Source organism: Emydura macquarii, unplaced genomic scaffold, assembly GCF_026122565.2.
Source record: "Emydura macquarii macquarii isolate MOO-44397 ecotype Brisbane River unplaced genomic scaffold, CSIRO-AGI_Emac_v2 contig_3628, whole genome shotgun sequence".
In the NCBI taxonomy this organism is placed as follows: domain Eukaryota; kingdom Metazoa; phylum Chordata; order Testudines; family Chelidae; genus Emydura; species Emydura macquarii.
The window spans coordinates 37,065-54,655 of NW_027133765.1; the positions used below are offsets into that span (position 1 = coordinate 37,065).

At 47.7% G+C, this 17,591-nt stretch overlaps 2 pseudogenes; one reads left to right on the forward strand and one right to left on the reverse strand.

Moving 5' to 3' along the window:
* LOC137145765 (zinc finger protein 211-like) overlaps positions 1–17,591 on the forward strand; it is a 56,752-nt pseudogene that overhangs the window by 20,395 nt on the left and 18,766 nt on the right.
* On the reverse strand, positions 5,398–15,968 carry LOC137145769 (zinc finger protein 383-like; annotated as a pseudogene).

A 17,591-nucleotide genomic window follows, 5' to 3' on the forward strand; every position in this document is an offset into this window, starting at 1 on the left:
TCAACTGGAGGTTGAGTGGAGGGTGGGTGGGTGAGGGTCTGTGGCCAGCAATGGGTAGGTGGCCGATTGATCAGGGATGAAGAACGGAGAATGTAGGTGTGACCCGTCCGTGCCCAGGGTAGCCAACTGATAATGCCAAGGTGAGGGCAGGCTGCAAAAGGAGAGCAGATTCTCCCCATGCTGGTGGGTGACACTGAAGTCTGGCTTCCCAACCAGCCACAAACTGCTTCTGATTTCCCCACACTGGATATCAAGAAGCCAGTCCACAAATGCTCACAGCCCCCTTATTGCATTCCAGTTCCTGGCTCCCAGATCAGCACTAGGTCCAATAAATAGACCAGTTACTTAAACTCTATGCTCTTTACTAAAAAGGTTCCCTCTGACCCCAAGGGGTCAGCCACAGCACCAGTTCAATATAAGTTTGGACCTTACCTAGAATACCACGCTGACAGCCAATCCTTTAGGAACTAAAACTAAAGGTTTATTGTAAAAAGAAAGAAATAAACCATGAGAGAAATGTTAAAGGGTTAAAGCAAATCACATACATACAAATGATTAAAAGTCCATATACATCAGGTTTCTGGGAGAAATGGGGAGTTGCAGGCTTGTACAGTTCCTCTGGTACACATCCAGTACCTGGATGGGTCTAAGTCCTTCGGTTCAGTTGCAAGATGAATAGATCCAGAGGTAGGTGTGTGTCTGCAGCTGGATAGGAACATAGACAAAATGGATTCTGTGGTTTGATCTTATATACCCTCTGTCCCTGGCCAAGCGGCCTGTGGAAAGTCACAAGAACTAAAATGGAGTCCAGAGTCACATGGGCCAATCCTGGTAACTCTTCAGGTATGCCTGGGGTCCAGAGTTACATGGGCCAATCCTGGTAACTCTTCAGGTGTGCCTTTAGTTTCTTCCTGAGTCCCTCTCATCTCTGAGTATCTTAACGGGCCATTAAGCAGTATATTGTCTTGCCGCCTCTCTGTCTGGGGTGTGTCTCAGCCAGCCCAAATTGACATACAGAAATATCAATACATCCATAACTTCCATTTCACATATAATACATGAACATAGTATTATTATCTTACTCAGCATGATATATCCCTTCTAACAGTACCTGACATGATATATCTCACACGAATTATCATGATTCTGCCATACTGATGTCACACAATATAGTAAATGCCCCCCCCCTACTCAAGCCAGTCCGCGTGACACCCCCAATGTGAGACTGGTGTAGAAAGGAGTAATCAGTGCTCCTGAATACACGTTAGGACCTCCCCTTATCCAGACACTGTGACACCCCCCACGCAAAACTGGTGCAGAAAGGGGTGTCCCTAGACACTGCTGAACGCATCATAGGAACTTTCCTCTTCGGTTTTTAACATGTTTCCTGGGTTTTACACAATATCAGGCACATGGTACATTTTTACAATTCTTGCACTAACAACAAATTAACTACAAGACTTAACAATGGCACACATATCATTAGCAAAGTCATGTTTAACTAAAACCGGCTTTTCTTTGTAAGGTTCATCATGGAGGTAACAATGTTATTCAATTTTATTTAATTTTTTTTAAACTAAGAGTTGTAAGGGTTTAGTTAATTGACTAATGATACACACTTCCCCACTGGTTGCTCCGTTACTTCTACATTGCCCTCCTGCTGGGGCTAGGCTTTGGGCCCCCACTCTGGCCCCCTCTAAAGAAACATTCCTTCGTTGAGCCCTAACAAACTCATTCTGAATGTGACTCCAATTCAGAGCCATTCCAGGCATGCACAGCCCACTTTCAGCTGGCCACACCCAAGAGGAATTTTCCTTCCTAACAGCCATGGGTGGATCTTGCCCTCCCGTCAGGCAGGTATTTTGCATTAACACATACACTAGCTAGTTTACTAGTTTCCAGATGCTTGACTGCTAACCCTTTCCAGTCTGGACTTGGTTTTAAAGAGATATCCACCATTTTCACTAGCATCTCATAAACAGGGCTCTGATGTTCTTTCCTTGCCAATCTCTGACTCCACATAGCCCCGAATGTACCTGAGTCCACTAAGAGACTACAAGATACACCCAAAGCATTCAGAGGTGAGAGTTTGCCTACCACCCCCTGTTTCCTCAAGAGATCAACAGCACAACTGTCCTGCAGTGTAGCTTTAGCTGCCCAAATTTCCCTCTGAAACGGAGGCACTCTCTGTTCACTTACAGAGCTAACAGCCTGGAGACATTCAGGTTCCAACATCATTGTCTCCCCACTATAATGATCAAGCACAGCCATTTGGTTACAGGCTGTTTAAGCTTTCTAATAATCTTCACCCCATCTGGAACCTTTTCCAAGGTATCCAAATTGGACCTTTCTAAAACAAAGTCAGTGAATCCATCCACATTTGGAAAACTTAGGCAGTTAGAAACTGAACCAAGTTTCTCAACATACAAACTATTGCTCGCTCCAGGCAGTGACTCATCCTGAGCTAACTCAATCAATTCGCTTTCACACCCTTCAATTGCAGAAAACTGCTTGCAGAAGCTGCTAGGAGGTTCTATTCCTTCAGGAACAGTTTTAGGCAACAAATCATTTTTCACAGAAATTCCACCCCTACCCTTTTCATCCAGGGCCTGCTCAAAAGAAACATTTCCCTGAGCCCTAATAGAGAACAGAACAGAGTCTTGCATTAGTAGGAGCATTGCCAGCAGGATGCGGGAAGTGATTATTCCCCTCTATTCGGCATTGGTGAGGCCGCATTTAGAGTATTGTGTCCAGTTTTGGGCCCCCCACTACAAAAAGGATGTAGACAAGTTGGAGAGAGTCCAGCGGAGGGCAACCAAAATGATTAGGGGGCTGGAGCACAGGACTTATGAGGAGAGGCTGAGGGAACTGGGCTTGTTTAGTCTGCAAAAGAGAAGAATGAGGGGGATTTGATAGCGGCCTTTAACTACCTGAAAGGGGGTTCCAGGGAGGATGGGGCTAGGCTGTTCTCGGTGGTGGCAGATGAAAGAACAAGGAGCAACGGTCTCAAGTTGCAGGGCGGGAGGTCTAGGTTGGACATTAGGAAAAAGTTTTTTACTAGGAGGGTGGTGAAGCACTAGAATGGGTTACCTAGGGAGGTGGTGGAATCTCCATCTTTAGAGGTTTTTAAGCTGAGGCTTGACAAAGCCCTGGCTGGGATGATATAGCTGAGGTTAGTCCTGCTTTGAGCAGGGGTTGGACTAGATGACCTCCTGAGGTCCCTTCCAACTCTAATATTCTATGATTCTATGATCATAAGAGGAAAAATCAGCCAACCCTCCCATCTGCAAACAATAGTACCGGCTCAGCAGGAAAAAGATCAAAAGCAGCTTTGCCAATATATAGAAACGGGGATTGAAGCACAGAATGATTACTCTGTGTTTGGGATCCATTCAAATTTCCCCTCCAGCTCTTTGACACTCCAGCCCCAATGAAGCTGATTGAGAATCAAAGCGTGATACCTAGCACAGAGAGCACAGAACAGGGCATCACTCTGGGAGGTGGAGAGACAGCGTACGGGGAGGATAAACTCTCTTCTGGATGACACTGAAATTAACCCTGCTGGGCTGAGGGGGAATTGAGATGGCGATGGGGAAGGAGGGAAGCCCTCTGACTCACCCTATCTTCTTCTGGTGTGACCGAGGGTGCAATGACATTCTTTGTACCCCCTTCCTGCTCTTTGTTATAGTTCAATATATTTTAAGTGAGGAAAATGGTAGAAAAAAGATCTGTTATCCAGCACAACCTGAAACAACATGAGAGCAACTGGGAAGGAGACAATTTGTACCAAAAGGGGTAATTTGATGGTAGGCGCAACAACAGACGCCGCGAAGACCACTGCAGGAGAAGATGGGACTGACCCACCAATCGACTGTGAGGGACACTGGACTAATGAGAGACATTTCACCCCATATAGACCTATGTACTCTTTCTATTAAAACATCCCCCCAATGGTTCTCCTATACATTGAAATGCTCCCTCATGCCCATATATCTCCTTGTAAACCTTAAACCTAACACCACCACCCTCCATCCGGGATACTGCAGCCCACCCCACCATTGCCCTCCCCAGACCCACACTCCCACCCGCATGCATGGACTCGCTTGCTCCCCTTGCCAAATACCTTCCAGGGATCCTCCCCACACGATGGATAGCGTCCCCCCCTCCCCATATATCTCCCTGCACGCCATTGTACTCCCCAGACCTCCACTCCCACACATGGACTCGCTTGCCTTCCTTGGCAAATGCCTCCCAGGGACCCTCCCCCCACTCTGGGTAGCGTCCCCCTCTCCCCCCATACTCCCCTGCAACCCTCAAGTCCCACACTTCCAGCCCCTCCTACGGGGCCACAGCTCATCATGCTGCTGCCACCCCCTGATCCCCGATCACCCCCCAATACCCCCACTGCATACCATCCCTGGATATTGTATTACTGTGCCTTGTAAACCCTGACCGTTGCTTTTTTGTTTTTTGCTTAAACATTTCCTAATAAAACATTTACATTTCTTTGACTTGTGGGATCAGTGTAACTGAGTTCCAGAGGGGTAGCCGTGTTAGTCTGTATACAGCAAAAACAACGAGAGTTCTATAGCACTTTAAAGACTAACACATTTAATTTCAGCAGGTAGAAGCTTTTGTGAGCTTCAGCCCACTTCCTCAGATGCAGTTGGTAGAAATAATACAACAAATATAGGTAAGAGATATATAGGAGGCAACATATACATATCCAAGGGAATTGACAACAATGGGGTAGGTGGATGAAAGCCGGGTACTTGAGGCCTAATGACAACCATTGAGTAGGAGATGAGAATGGGTGATCAGAGCAAATTACTTCTTGTAATGAGAGAGCCATTCCAAATCCCTGTTTAAACCCAGTCTGAATGTGTCAAGTTTGCAGATAATTTCTAGCTCAGCAGTTTCTCTTTGAAGTCTGTTTTTGAAGTTTTTTTGTGAGAAGATAGCACAGCTAGTTTTTGCTGCAGTGTAACTTGTTGAGATCAAACCTCTCCCTCACCTGGAGCTGATGACCATTCCTGGCAGCAGGGACATACACTCCCCTAACTCAAAAGGCAAAGGAGCTGATAGAAAAGATCACAGAATGGACCCCAAAAAAAGGGTGAGGTCTGAAAGGCAGACGCAGGCAACTCATCTGGGGGAGCTCAGAGGCCATGGTGCAGGGGGTTGCAAAGCTCACTGTGTGGGAATTCACTAATGTGATTTTTTTTTTAAAAAATAATCTCAGGGCAGCTCTAGTCACTCTAGGGCACTCGACCACATGTCCTTTAAAAAAAAAATCTACTCTAGGCCTCTCTGTTTAAAAAACCATCACGCTAGAGCTCTCTCCCATCTGCTAAGGAATGAGCGTCAAACAAAGCTTTTCCCACATTGAGCACAAAATTAGTGTTTCTCTCCATTGTGGACTTTCTGATGACCAATAAGGTATTTCCTCTGAGTGAAGTTTTTCCCACACTCAGCGCAGGAGTAGGGTCTCTCTCCGCTATGGATTATCTGATGGCTGATAAGGTTTGAACTGTCCCTGAAGCTTTTCCCACACTCAGGGCAAGTGTAGGGTTTCTATCCAGTGTGGACTCTCTGATGTCCAATAAGGTACGACCTCCAAAAGAAGTTTTTCCCACATTCATGGCAAGTGTACGGTTTCTCTACTCCGTGGATTCTCTGGTGTCACATAAGGTTTGACCTCTGAGTGAAGCTTTTCCCACACTCAGAGCATTCGTTTGGTTTCTCGCCTGTAAGGATTCTCTGATGTCTAGCAAGGACTGAGCGCCACTTGAACCTTTTCCCACACTCACAGCATGCGTACGGTGTCTCCCCAGTGTGGATTTGCCGATGTTTGACAAGGGCAGAGCTCTGCCTGAAGTTTTTCCCACATTCAGAGCACGTGTAGTGTGTCTCTCCTGTGTGGATTCTCTGATGCGTCCCGAGGGCTGAACTACAGCTGAAGCTTTTCCTGCACTCAGAAAACACGTAAGGTAACTCTCGGTTCTGTGGATTCTCTGATGTGTGATAAGGGCTGAGCTAACATTGAAGCTTCTCCCACGCTCAGGGCAAGCGTAGAGTATCTCCCCCATGCTGATTCTTCCTTTTCTAACAAGAGCTGAGTGACTACTGAGACTTTCCTCAGCCCTGTGCTGACTCTCGCAGGCTTTTCTTTCGGGGAGTGCACAACTCCTGGAAACATTCCCGTTAGATCTTCCTGATAACACCCCATGTTGTTCTACTTGCTCACCATATTCCTCCAGGGGGTAATCCTCCACATCCCCACTCATCATCTCATCACCTGATGGGACAGAGAGAGCATAAAGACACAGGTCACTCCCTGGGCTGGAGAGAAAGGAAATCTCAGAGAGAGGAATGGATAAAGGTGTGAACAAACCAAAATATGTGCTGGAGAGACCCAATGGATCAGGAGCTGATTTTCCCCAACACCCTTCCCCAGTGGAAAGAGGGGAGGGGATCATTTCTGGGGCCACATTTCAGCAGAACTCCCAGGGAGAAGCAAGATTGGGGAGGGACTTGCTGCCAGCGGTCAGTCAGGATAGCTGGGAAGACATGAGTGACATCTGCCATAATGATTCCACATCTGCTAGGAAGAGTCCTGGACTCTGAGAGCTCACAAGCTCTTCCTAGAACATCCCAAATGATTCCTGCCTTCACAGACAGTTTTTGAGAGGGTTTAACCAATTCCTCACCTGTGGAGGTAGCTCTCAGGAGCACTTTTTTCTCACAGCCCTGAAGATCACGGATCCATGGCTCTTCCCCTCATTCCAGCTGGAAGATCACCTGAGCTTTGGAAACCAGAAACCCTGCTCCAGGCAAAGAAAACAAGAGATCAGTGGAATGTGTGGGATACTCGTGTGACCCGTCCGTGCCCAGGGTAGCCAACTGATAATGTCAAAATCAGGGCAGGCTGCAAAAGGAGAGCAGATTCTCCCCATGCTGGTGGGTGACACTGAAGTCCAGCTTCCCAACCAGCCACAAACTGCTTCTGATTGCCCCACACTGGATATCAAAAAGCCAGTTCACAAATGTCCACAGCCCTCTTTACTGCATTTCAGCTCCAGGCTCCCAAATCAGCACTAGGTCCAGTAAAGAGACCAGTTACTAGAACTCTATGCTCTTTATTAAAAGGTTCCCTCTGACCCCAAAGGGTCAGCCACAGCACCAGATCAATATAAGTTTGGACCTTACCTAGAATACCACGCTGTCAGCCAATCCTTTAATATCTAAAACTAAAGGTTTATTGGGAAAAGAAGGAAATAAACCATCAGAGACGTGTTAAAGGGTTAAAGTAAATCACAGATATACAAATGATTAAAAGTCCATATACATCAGGTTTCTGGAAGAAATGTGGAGTTGCAGACTTGTATAGTTCCCTCTGGTTCACATCCAGTACTTGGATGGGTCTAGGTCCTTCAGTTCAGTTGCAAGGTGAATTGATCCAGAGGTCGGTGTGTGTCTGCAGACTGGACAGGAGCAAAGACAAGATGGATTCCGTGGTCTGATCTTATAAACCCCCTCCCCTGGCCATGCGGCCTGTGGGCAGTCACGAGAACCAAACCGGAGTCCAGAGTCACATGGATCAATCCTGGTAACTCTTCAGATGTGCCTGGGGTCCAGAGTTACGTGGGCCGATCTTGGAGACTCTTCAGGTGTTCTTGGGCCCTTCCCATCTCTAAGTGCCTCAATGGGCCATTAAGCGGGCTATTGTCTTGCTGCTTCTCTGTCTGGGGTGTGTCAGAGCCAGCCCAAAGTGACATACAGAAATATCAATACAGCCATAACTTTCATTTTACATAAAATACATGAACATAAGGATTAGTATGCTACTCAGCACAATATATTCTTTCTATCGGTACCTGACATGATGTACCTCACACGCATTATCATGATTCTGCCATACTGATGTCACACAATATGCTAAATGCCCCCCCACTCAAGCCAGCCCGCTTGACAACTCGTCACAAAGAATATTCCATGATTTTAACCCCAGCTCATTTTTAAGCAGTAACATCCCAAGGCCAGCTCCTTTGGCTCAAAGCAGAAGGATGGTTATTGTTCTTATTAATCTTGTTCATCACCTTTGTACCTACAGGCCAACTAATAGACGGTCCCCATTGTGCTAGGCACGGTACAAACACAGAACAGGAGATGGTCCATCGCCGGAAGAACATACAATCTAAATAGAAAAGACAGACACAAAATGGGGGAAGGGTAGTGTGGAAACGGAGAGAAAAACTCTCTGATAGGTTTGGTTTGGGATACGGGGGGTTAGTAAGACAGTGATGATTCTGGGGGTTTGCTTAATCAATAAACCCTTTATTTTACAATAAACAATCCTATCCTTATAATAAAACAGTTCTATTTCTATAATAAACAGTTTCACAGCAAGCAATTGCACAGCAAACAGTGATAGCAAAGGGCAGGAGAACTCCGTGCGCGAAAGGACAAAATGCGCCACCCAAGACTTTAGCGTTTTGTGATCGCTCCAGATCAACGCATAGCTGCCAGCGTGTGACACTAGGGTGCCCGGTTTTGGAGTTCCCCAAAGAAGTTACAAGACAAACACAACAGAAAACAGTTAATCCATACTCACAAACATTATATACAGGTATACCATGCTAGCCAAATTCAATTGCCGTTTGCTTTAGATACTGCAGATGGGAGAGAGCCGCTGTGAGTGATCAGTTCACAGTGAAGCAGGCTGGGGAAGATGCGTCATCCCGCTGAGCCGAAACGACCAGGAGATATGCAGGATGCCAGGTGGACTCAATTCCTCTCTGCCTTCTGCCACCTGGGTTTGAACTTTTATAGTTTCCCCTGGTCAGCAGAGGCTGAGCCCCATTGGTTGCTATTTGCTGCATGACCTTCTAAGGTCATGGCTTGGAGTTTAGCCAACCAGGTGCTCATGATTTCCCAGGCAGGTATGGACCAGCCAACCAGGTGATTACAATTTTCCCGGGCAGTTGCTGACCACGCACCAGCAGGTGAGGTTGTTTCATCCCCTTATAAGGAGACAGGTGCGTGCAGTTCATGCTGCTGAGTCAACCCTCCCCAGGCTGCCTCTTTATCCGCGTGGGGGGGGGCAGTATACGTGGCGCTGCAGATGCCACTATGTGATTTTGTCTCCACAGGTAGAACACATCAACGAAGTGAACATTGCGATGGCAGAGGGACAGATATGACGAACACAGTCATATCTTCAGACTATTGCATGTAATGTTATGACTAGGGTCAAATTTCCGCTAGTACTGTATTTCTTTCCGAAATAACCCTTCATTTCTGGAATCACCCTTCATATCCGGAATGGCTGATCAGATGCTGGGCGGGGCAGGCAGGGTCACAACCCCCCAGATTTCTGCCCAGAGACACCTGACTCATCCCCAGGGTGCAAGGCAGAGGCTGAAGATGGGCGGGGGGGAAGATGCGGGGGGCAGCTGCTGTTCAGACTCGCTGCCAACTTCTTCCCTCCTCATACAAGCCTGGGCTCAGCAAGACTGCTATGGAGCTTCCCCTGGGATTTAGCTGAACAGGCCTAAGGAGATAATCCCAGGACAGATATTTTGTGCTCTCATTCTGACATACGAACAAATAGCCACAAACAGGTACAGTACCCCAGAGGATTCTGCAAAAAGGGACTTTTGTGGGGTTTTAACAATTTGGTTGCTATGCAATATCTAAGCAGTTGGACCACATTTATGTAGGTGAATTATCAATAAATAAGTGATGTAAATCATGAGTATTAATGCTTGATGCTTAATTATGGACACTCCAAAGGCCATATATGGATAGGTGCAGCTATTGACATAATTATAATCAGGGTAAAGGAGTAAATATGGTATATATAATCCTACTATTACCATAAGGAAGGGGATGAAGAAGTTACTCACCTTCTGCAGCAACGATGGTTCTTCAAGATATGTCCCCCTACGAGTGCTCAACTGTAGGTGTGTCTGCCTCCCTGCGCTGCTGACTTGAGAACTTTGGTAGCAGTCTGTACAACCCATGCTACTCTCCGCCTGCCAGGAGGCTAGCCAGCATGCACGGGCAATCCCTCTTCAGTTCCTTCTCTACCGCAGAGGCAACTACTAGAACTCCGAAGTAGAGAGTTGGAGGGTGGGTCATGGAGCACCTGCAGGGGGACAGGCTGTGAAGAACCATCATGAGTGCACAAGGTGAGTAACTTCTTCCTCTTGTAGTGTCCCTCTGGATGCTTCACTGGGGATGACTCCCAAGCAGGGCCCACCACTGGAGGTTGGGACTTCAAAGTTGAGTCTGATACAGATGATAGCACAGTGGCACCGAATTTTGCTTCTGCAGCCGAATCCCCCAGGCTGGCACAGCGTTCTGTGAAGGTGTGTGAAGATGCAGAAGTAGCTGCTCTGCAGATTTCTGATACAGGGATACCCTTGGAGAAGGTGATGGACGAGGAGTCTGACCTTGTAGAATGCCTGCATACTGAAGATGGGGGTGTTACGGTATGCAATTGGTAACTGAAACTACAGCTACACTGACGGCGGAAAAGTTGCCGCCATCAGATCAATTTCTCTGGATCGACTGAGAAGTCAGTGAAGACCCGCTCAGTCAATCCAGAAATCGACATACTAAGACCACCTTCACAAGTGGCATAGCGCTGCGTCAATGGAAACCACGTTGCGCAGTGCAATGAATACGGCGCGCAGAAGAGAAGCAGAAAAGTTGATGGGAATTACGCAAGTTTTTTCCGTAGCTTGTGTAACTCCCGTCGACTGCTGCCGAATCCCAGAGGTAAGTGTAGACAAGGTCTGAGTTTAATACAACTTGAAACCCACTTGGAGCATTTCTGAGCTAAATTCACTGTGCCTTTGACCTATCTACAACGGAGAGGAAGAGTCTCGGATATTTCCTGAAGACTCTCGTGCTGTCCAAATAGGTCAAGTATCTCCTAACGTCAAGCATATGGAGAATTTCTTCCCTAGTATCCTACAAAAGGCTGGAAGCGGAATCGTCTGATTTATGTGAAATGCAGAAGTCAATTTTGGAGTGAACTTCAGATGTGGGCTAAGCGTGACTTTGTCAGGGAAGAACATTGTGAAAGGCGAATGCCCCATCAGAGCCGCTATTTCCCCAATCCTTCTTGTAGAGAAAATGGCGAGGAGGAATGTCATCTTTATGGAAAGGTGAGTTAGTGAACAAGTGATTCAAATATTGGCCAAGTCAGACTTTTTAATACTTTTTAATACTAGGGTGAGATCCCACTGAGGAGTGGGAAGTCTGGGTTGTGGAAAGAGGTTTGCTATGCCTTTGAGAAACCTCTTTGTAGTTGGCGGTGAAAAGATTGAGTAGCCTTCTACCTGGTTGCAATTGCTGCTATCTGACCTTTCAGTGAACTGATAGAGAATCCAGATTTCTTGAGAGTCAACAGGTAGAGTAAGTTGGATCACTGGTAAGGTGAATGTATTAGGGATGGGCATCTTGGCTTGGCAACCGATTTGAAATCTCTTCCATTTATATAGATAGGTAGAGCGAATAGCTCTTTTCCTACTGTGCAATATGTCTTCTTGCACCTCTACAGAGGAAGATGTCTCTAAGCACTGGAACCATGAAGGAGACAGGCTTTGAGCCGTAGAATCTATGAGTTGGGATGGACAGTGCATCTCTCATTTTGAGATAAAGGTAAGGAGTGATTGGAAGAGTCTTCAGCAGACGTGATGCCAACAGTGACAGTTAAGGAAACCATGTCTGTCTGGGCTAGGCGGGAGAAATCACTATGACATTTGCTCTTATTTTTTTCACTTTCAACAAGACTTTCAGTATCAGAAGAAATGCAGGGGGAAGATGTAAGGAAGGCTCTTGACCCATGGAAAGAGGAGAGCATCTCCCATGGACTGTCTGATCCTCGTTCTGGACCAGTAACGACAACATTTCTTTTCTAGTAAGTAAGGAATAGGTCTATTATCGGTGTCCTCAATTGTCGGAATACATTGTGGAGTACCACCGAATCTCTCTCTCATTCATGGTCATGTGGGAATTTGCAGCTGAGACTGTCCGTAGTCATGTTTTGTATTCCCGGCAAGTAGGCTGTTGATATTAGGATACTGAGGGAGATCACCAGTTCCATAGTTTTAGTGCTTCTACTCACAGGGATTGAGGCCTGGAGCCTTCCTGACGGTTTATGTAATACATGCAGGCCATATTGTCTGTCGTGACCTTTGTGTGACTGTCTTTGATCAGCGGAAGGGAGTGAGCGCACGCGTTTCTGGCCACTCTGCATTTGACCAGGTTGATGCAGAAGCATCTCTCTGCTGGAGACCATTTGCTTTGTATTGTGCGACCATTGAGATGTGCACCCCATCCTATGAAGGATCCATTGGTGCTCAGGAGTAGAGATGGGGAAGACTGAACATACTGGATTCCCGTACAGACATTTACTGGGTTCTTCCACCAGTCCAAGGATTGCTTGACCCTGGTGGGCATTGATAGTAGTTTGCTTACGTTGTCTCTGTTTGGTCTATAAACCGAACCAAACCATGGATGGAGGTATCTCATGCATAGTCTGGCATACACAAAAACTCATTTGCCTGCAGACTTGTGCCCCAGAAGCTGAAGGCAATGTCTTGCTAAAATTTGGGGACTGGATTGTACTGTCTGTGTCAATGAGGAGAGACTGAGAAATCTGTGATATGGGAGAAGCGCCTTTGCCAGAATGGAATCAAGGTCGCCATCTATGAATTCTAGCCTCTGTACCGGGGTTAAAGTCAACTTTTGTTCATTGATCTGTAGGCCCAGATTCGGAAACAGGTCCAGTGTTGTCTAAATGACTCGTTGGGCCTCTGTGAAGGACCGAGCCCTGAGAAGACAGTCGACCAGGTAAAGCTAAATCATGAGTCCTTCTAAGTAGGCTGCCACTACCAAGAGGACATTGGGTAATACTCTGGGGGGTGATGAGAGACCAAAAGCGAGTACTCTGTATTGGTCCTGGTCTTGGCCTAGCATGAACCTGAGGTAACATCTATGGCTCGGCATGGTCAAGATGTGAAAATATGCATCTTGAAGGACGAGGACAGAAAACCAGTCTCCTTTTTCTAATGCTGGAATGATCTTTGGTATACCTGACCATCTTCAACTTTTGAGCTTTGACCTGGTTGCTAATTGGAGGACAGGGGGTGAAATGTTATAAAGGGAGCTGTGTAACTTCTTGGTTTTAGCTTCTTGAAAACCAGTGTGGGGACTGTTTGCACTGTTAGCACTGTTTGTGACTTGTTGGTGAACTGCAGTGTCAGCCCCCAGTTCTGGGAGAATTTACTCTAACATTTAGAGCCTGCCCTGAGGGACAAACAGCTGAGTTTCAGCTGAGTGGTGGGGAGAGCAATGAGTGGTGCAGGGAGGTCAAGAGTTAAAAATTAATAATATTTGGAGAGAAACGTAAAAAAGTGAAATTGAACAGAAATAAATCTAGAGTGCAGGCTCTAACGCAACAAGTCCTGGGCAGAGATTCCGTGTTAAAGGCCTGGGATCCCCCCCAGGTCTAGAACCCAACACTTCTCCTTCCTCCCATTGACCCCCCAGGCCTGTTCTTGGGTGCCCCTCCCCTTCTTCCCACTACTTTTAGCTGCCAACACCTCCTGGAGCCTTGGGAGCTTCTTGTGTTCCTTCCTCATCTCTCACTACCCCATTCTGCCCTGCTGCTTCTTAATCCTTCACATACCCCCTCCCCATCTCCTGGCACCCCATTAATATCTACTCCCCTTTTCTCCTCCCCTCCCACTGCTCTGCTCTCCCTTCACCCACCGACTCTTGAATAGCAACATCATACACTCCCCTATCAAAAGCTGAGCACATCTGACTGTCACACAAGCTGTGCATGAGTCATACACCTATTTACTCAATTTAATTCGGAATTGTACGAGTGGTATAATTTCCACTTAAAATCAGGAAAAAGGCATGTGAGCTACAGTTGTTAATTTAGTGTTAATACATCCAGTAAGGATAGATTACATATTAAAATAATCTTTTTTTACATGACTGACAGCACTAAAAATACACGTGTTCAAAAAATTATACTAGTGGGTGGGAAAGGAGTCAAAAAAGGGGGACAAGGAAACCTGCCAAAATTTGGATGCTGGGTGAAGGTATAAAGTTATTATTACTCAGGTTCTTTAGAGACCCCACAGCTTTTAATAAGCAAGAGGACAGGACTCCTTACCTAACGAGGTTACATTCTCATAGTTCTCCTGCATGACATCTCTGTAGAGAGCTCTCTGAGCGGGGTCCAGCAGAGCCCACTCCTTGGTGAAACACACAGCCACCTCCTTGAAGGTCACCGGCCCCTGAAAGAGGAAGAATCCTCCACTCAGCACCTGCTGTCCCAGTGATGACCCCAATATTCAGAGAATAGGGACATGTAAAGGGAAGTTCCGGGAGGCTCATGTCAACAGAGTCCCATCCGCACCTTGTCAGAGCAGCCCAGAGGCATCAGGGTGTGGGGAGATGGAGAGAACCTTTGTCCCTACTGGCTGACAGAGCGTGGAAGGGTCTTCACATTTATCACTTACCTACGAGCCAGAGCTTGATATAGGAGATGGCCTCCATCACAGTTCAGAGGCAGCCCCCGGTAGGAATCCCCACACCCTCCCAGGGAAATAGATGGCAGAAAGGGAAAGTCAGTAGGAAAGACAATAAATCAGAAGGTTGGAATTGTAGAAATTTGGTAAGGGAAGCACACAGAAATCTACGGCCAGCGGAGACAAGGAAAAGGAGGAAGTCTTTAAAAGCCTATTAAATACCAAATGGATCCTCACAACAGTATTGGTCCACTACTAGATGGAAATGGCAGAATTATCAAAAATTATGCAGAAGAGGTAAAAGTGTTCAATACACTTCTCTCTCCTGGATTGGGGGGGACCACACAGATGATGATGATGATGATGTCATATCCTAATATGATGATGATGATGACAACACTTTCCCTTCCAATTATAACTCACGAGGATGTTAAACAGCAGCTATTAAAGTTAGACCTTTTTAAATCACCAAGTCCAAACACCTTGCATCCAAGAGTTTTAAAAGACCTGGTTGAGGAGCATGCTGGGCTGTCAAAGTTGATTTACAATAGGTCCTGGAAGACTGGGGAAATTCCAGAAGACTGGAATAAAGCTAATGTTGTGCCATTACTGTAAAAGTGATGACCCAGCTAATTACAAGAGTGTCTGTCTGACATTGAGGCGAGACAATGGGACAGCTGTTACTGGATTTCATTAATAAAGAATTAAAGGAGGGTAATATAATAAGTACCAATCAAAGGTTTAGGGAAAACAGATCCTACCCAACTAACTGAATATCTTTATTGGATGAGATCAGAACTTTGGTTGATAAAGATAACAGTATGGATGTAATAGACTTAGACTTCCGTAAGGCATTTGACTTGGTTCAGCACAATACTTTGATTAAACAACTAGACTGATACAAAATGAACATGGCATAGATTAAAAATTGGCTAATTGATAGGTCTGGAACTATGTTTGTAAGTGGGGAACCATGGTTGAGTGAATGTATTTCCAGATTCTTACCAATGATTAGAGGAGAATATCAAACCACTACTGATAAGGGTTGCATCTGACACCAAGATTGGGGGGTGGGGATGGTAGATAATGAAGTGTCAGAAGATTCAGGCTCCAGCACCGGGAGTTTGGGAAGTTTTCCCAGCCCTGGCCGGGGGATTATTTTCTGTTCCACGAAGAGGGGAAGTTCTACCCCCAACCCCCATGAGTCTGTTCCTTGAAACTAGACCCCGGATAACACAAGTCCCAGCAGGTTTGTCACATCCTGTCTCCTCCCTTTCTCTGCCCTATTTATATCGTGCCTCCTGCAGCTCCCACCCCCCTGTGCATTTACTGCTCCTCTCGCTGTAAGCAGAACCTGCCCCCAGCTCCCTGATAATCACTTACCTGAGTCAGCTCCAGTGCAGCCATTTCCTTCGCCCTGGGAGGATGGGACGATCTGGAGCAAGAAGCAGACGTTATTCTGTAGCCTGCCAGGGTGAGAAGAGCAAGTTCAGAGAATTCAGCAGGGGCTTTTGTCCATTTGTCCATTCGCCGATTACCACCAGGCTTTTTCCCTGCAAAGGGACATTCTAGGGTCTGCCACACTGTGCAGCACATAGTGACCTTATTACAGTCCAGGCCTAGCCCCCTCCTACCAGGAGGAATCCCTCGGAGACATGGTGACACCTTCCCGGTAACACAATCTCTGAACCGAAGGCCAGAGAAGAGCAGAACCTCTCTTCCCCAGTTTAGCCCCAAGAGGGGGCAGATCCTGGCAGGGGACGAGGACAGGGGTTATTTGCTGTTACAGCAGCTCGTTACAGCAGGGGCTGCCTTCGAGATCCCACCTTAGTTCCTAGGGACATTTGCGCCCAATCACTTTGCTGCCCCTCCCCACCGCTGGGTCTCTCTCAATTTCCCAAGAGCTCCAGCTCCCCACCGGGGGTTGGCAGAGCCCGGGGCTGCCCCGCAGACTGGTGCCAGCTGCAGAAAGTCCCCGAGGCTGAGCACAGTGGGGGGTTTAAGGAATGTGACAGGGTTAGGCCTGATGGCTACAGGAGGGTAGTAGAGGGGGTCTATATTAGCCCCAGAATGAACAAATCCCTGTTCCCTGGGTGATCCAGCTGGGGCTACTCTGGGGCAGTTGGGCCAATTAGGCCAGCTGAGGCCAATCAAGGAGCTTGACCCCAGTAGTTGAAAAGCCTCCCCATCAGGCAGACAGGGGCAGCTGGAAGGGAGTTAGGAGAGGGAGCAGAGCGGAGCGGAGCGGAGCTGAGCTGCTACAGGATTTGGAGCAACCACTGACACAGAGTAAGGCCCCAAAGGTACCAGAGACGATCGGGGGGGTACCTGTCTGGCTGCGGCCGGGGGCCCAAGACACAGGCCTGAGGGAGAACCCCTCCCCACCCAGTTCTGGGAAGCAGACGGCGAGCAATGGGGCCAAGGAGAGGCGACCCAGGGAAGGAGTAAGTCACGGACGTTTGAAGACTACTCCACACAGGGTCCCTGGGTCGGGGCCCGGGGCAGAGGGCGGGACCGGGCCCCCCCCCTGCTCCCCCTCCTCCCGGTGCGCTGTGGTTGTGGCCGAAGAGGGCACCGTACCCACGAGAGGGCTAAACTAGCCGCCCGCACCACAGGAAGGTCTCTGCCAGCACAGACCCCTCTGCAGTCCCAGCTCTCACATCGCACTGGAGGCAGCTGCAACAGCGTCGCGCTCACCCAGGTGCCGCACGGGGCTGATCACACGCTGCTCTTCCTTTGTGCTCCCAGACTCCAACTGCTGCTTCCCTCTCCCCCTGGAGCACCCGCTGCCCCCTTTCCTAAAGAAAGGTGGAGGGAGGGGCAGGGATGGGGGGGTCTGCATGTGCCTGGCCAGCCCCAGGAGCCAGGTGTTGTGGGAAATGTAGTCTGTGTGAGTGCTGGCTGTGCACAGGTAAGACTGTTTCCTCCCCACCACCCTGCGCTGCGAGCTGGGTCTGCCAAGAGCTGGCAAGTCAGAGGGACAAGCTGGCTGGGGTCCAATCTGTCATTGCAGCAGCCCCTGGTGGTGAG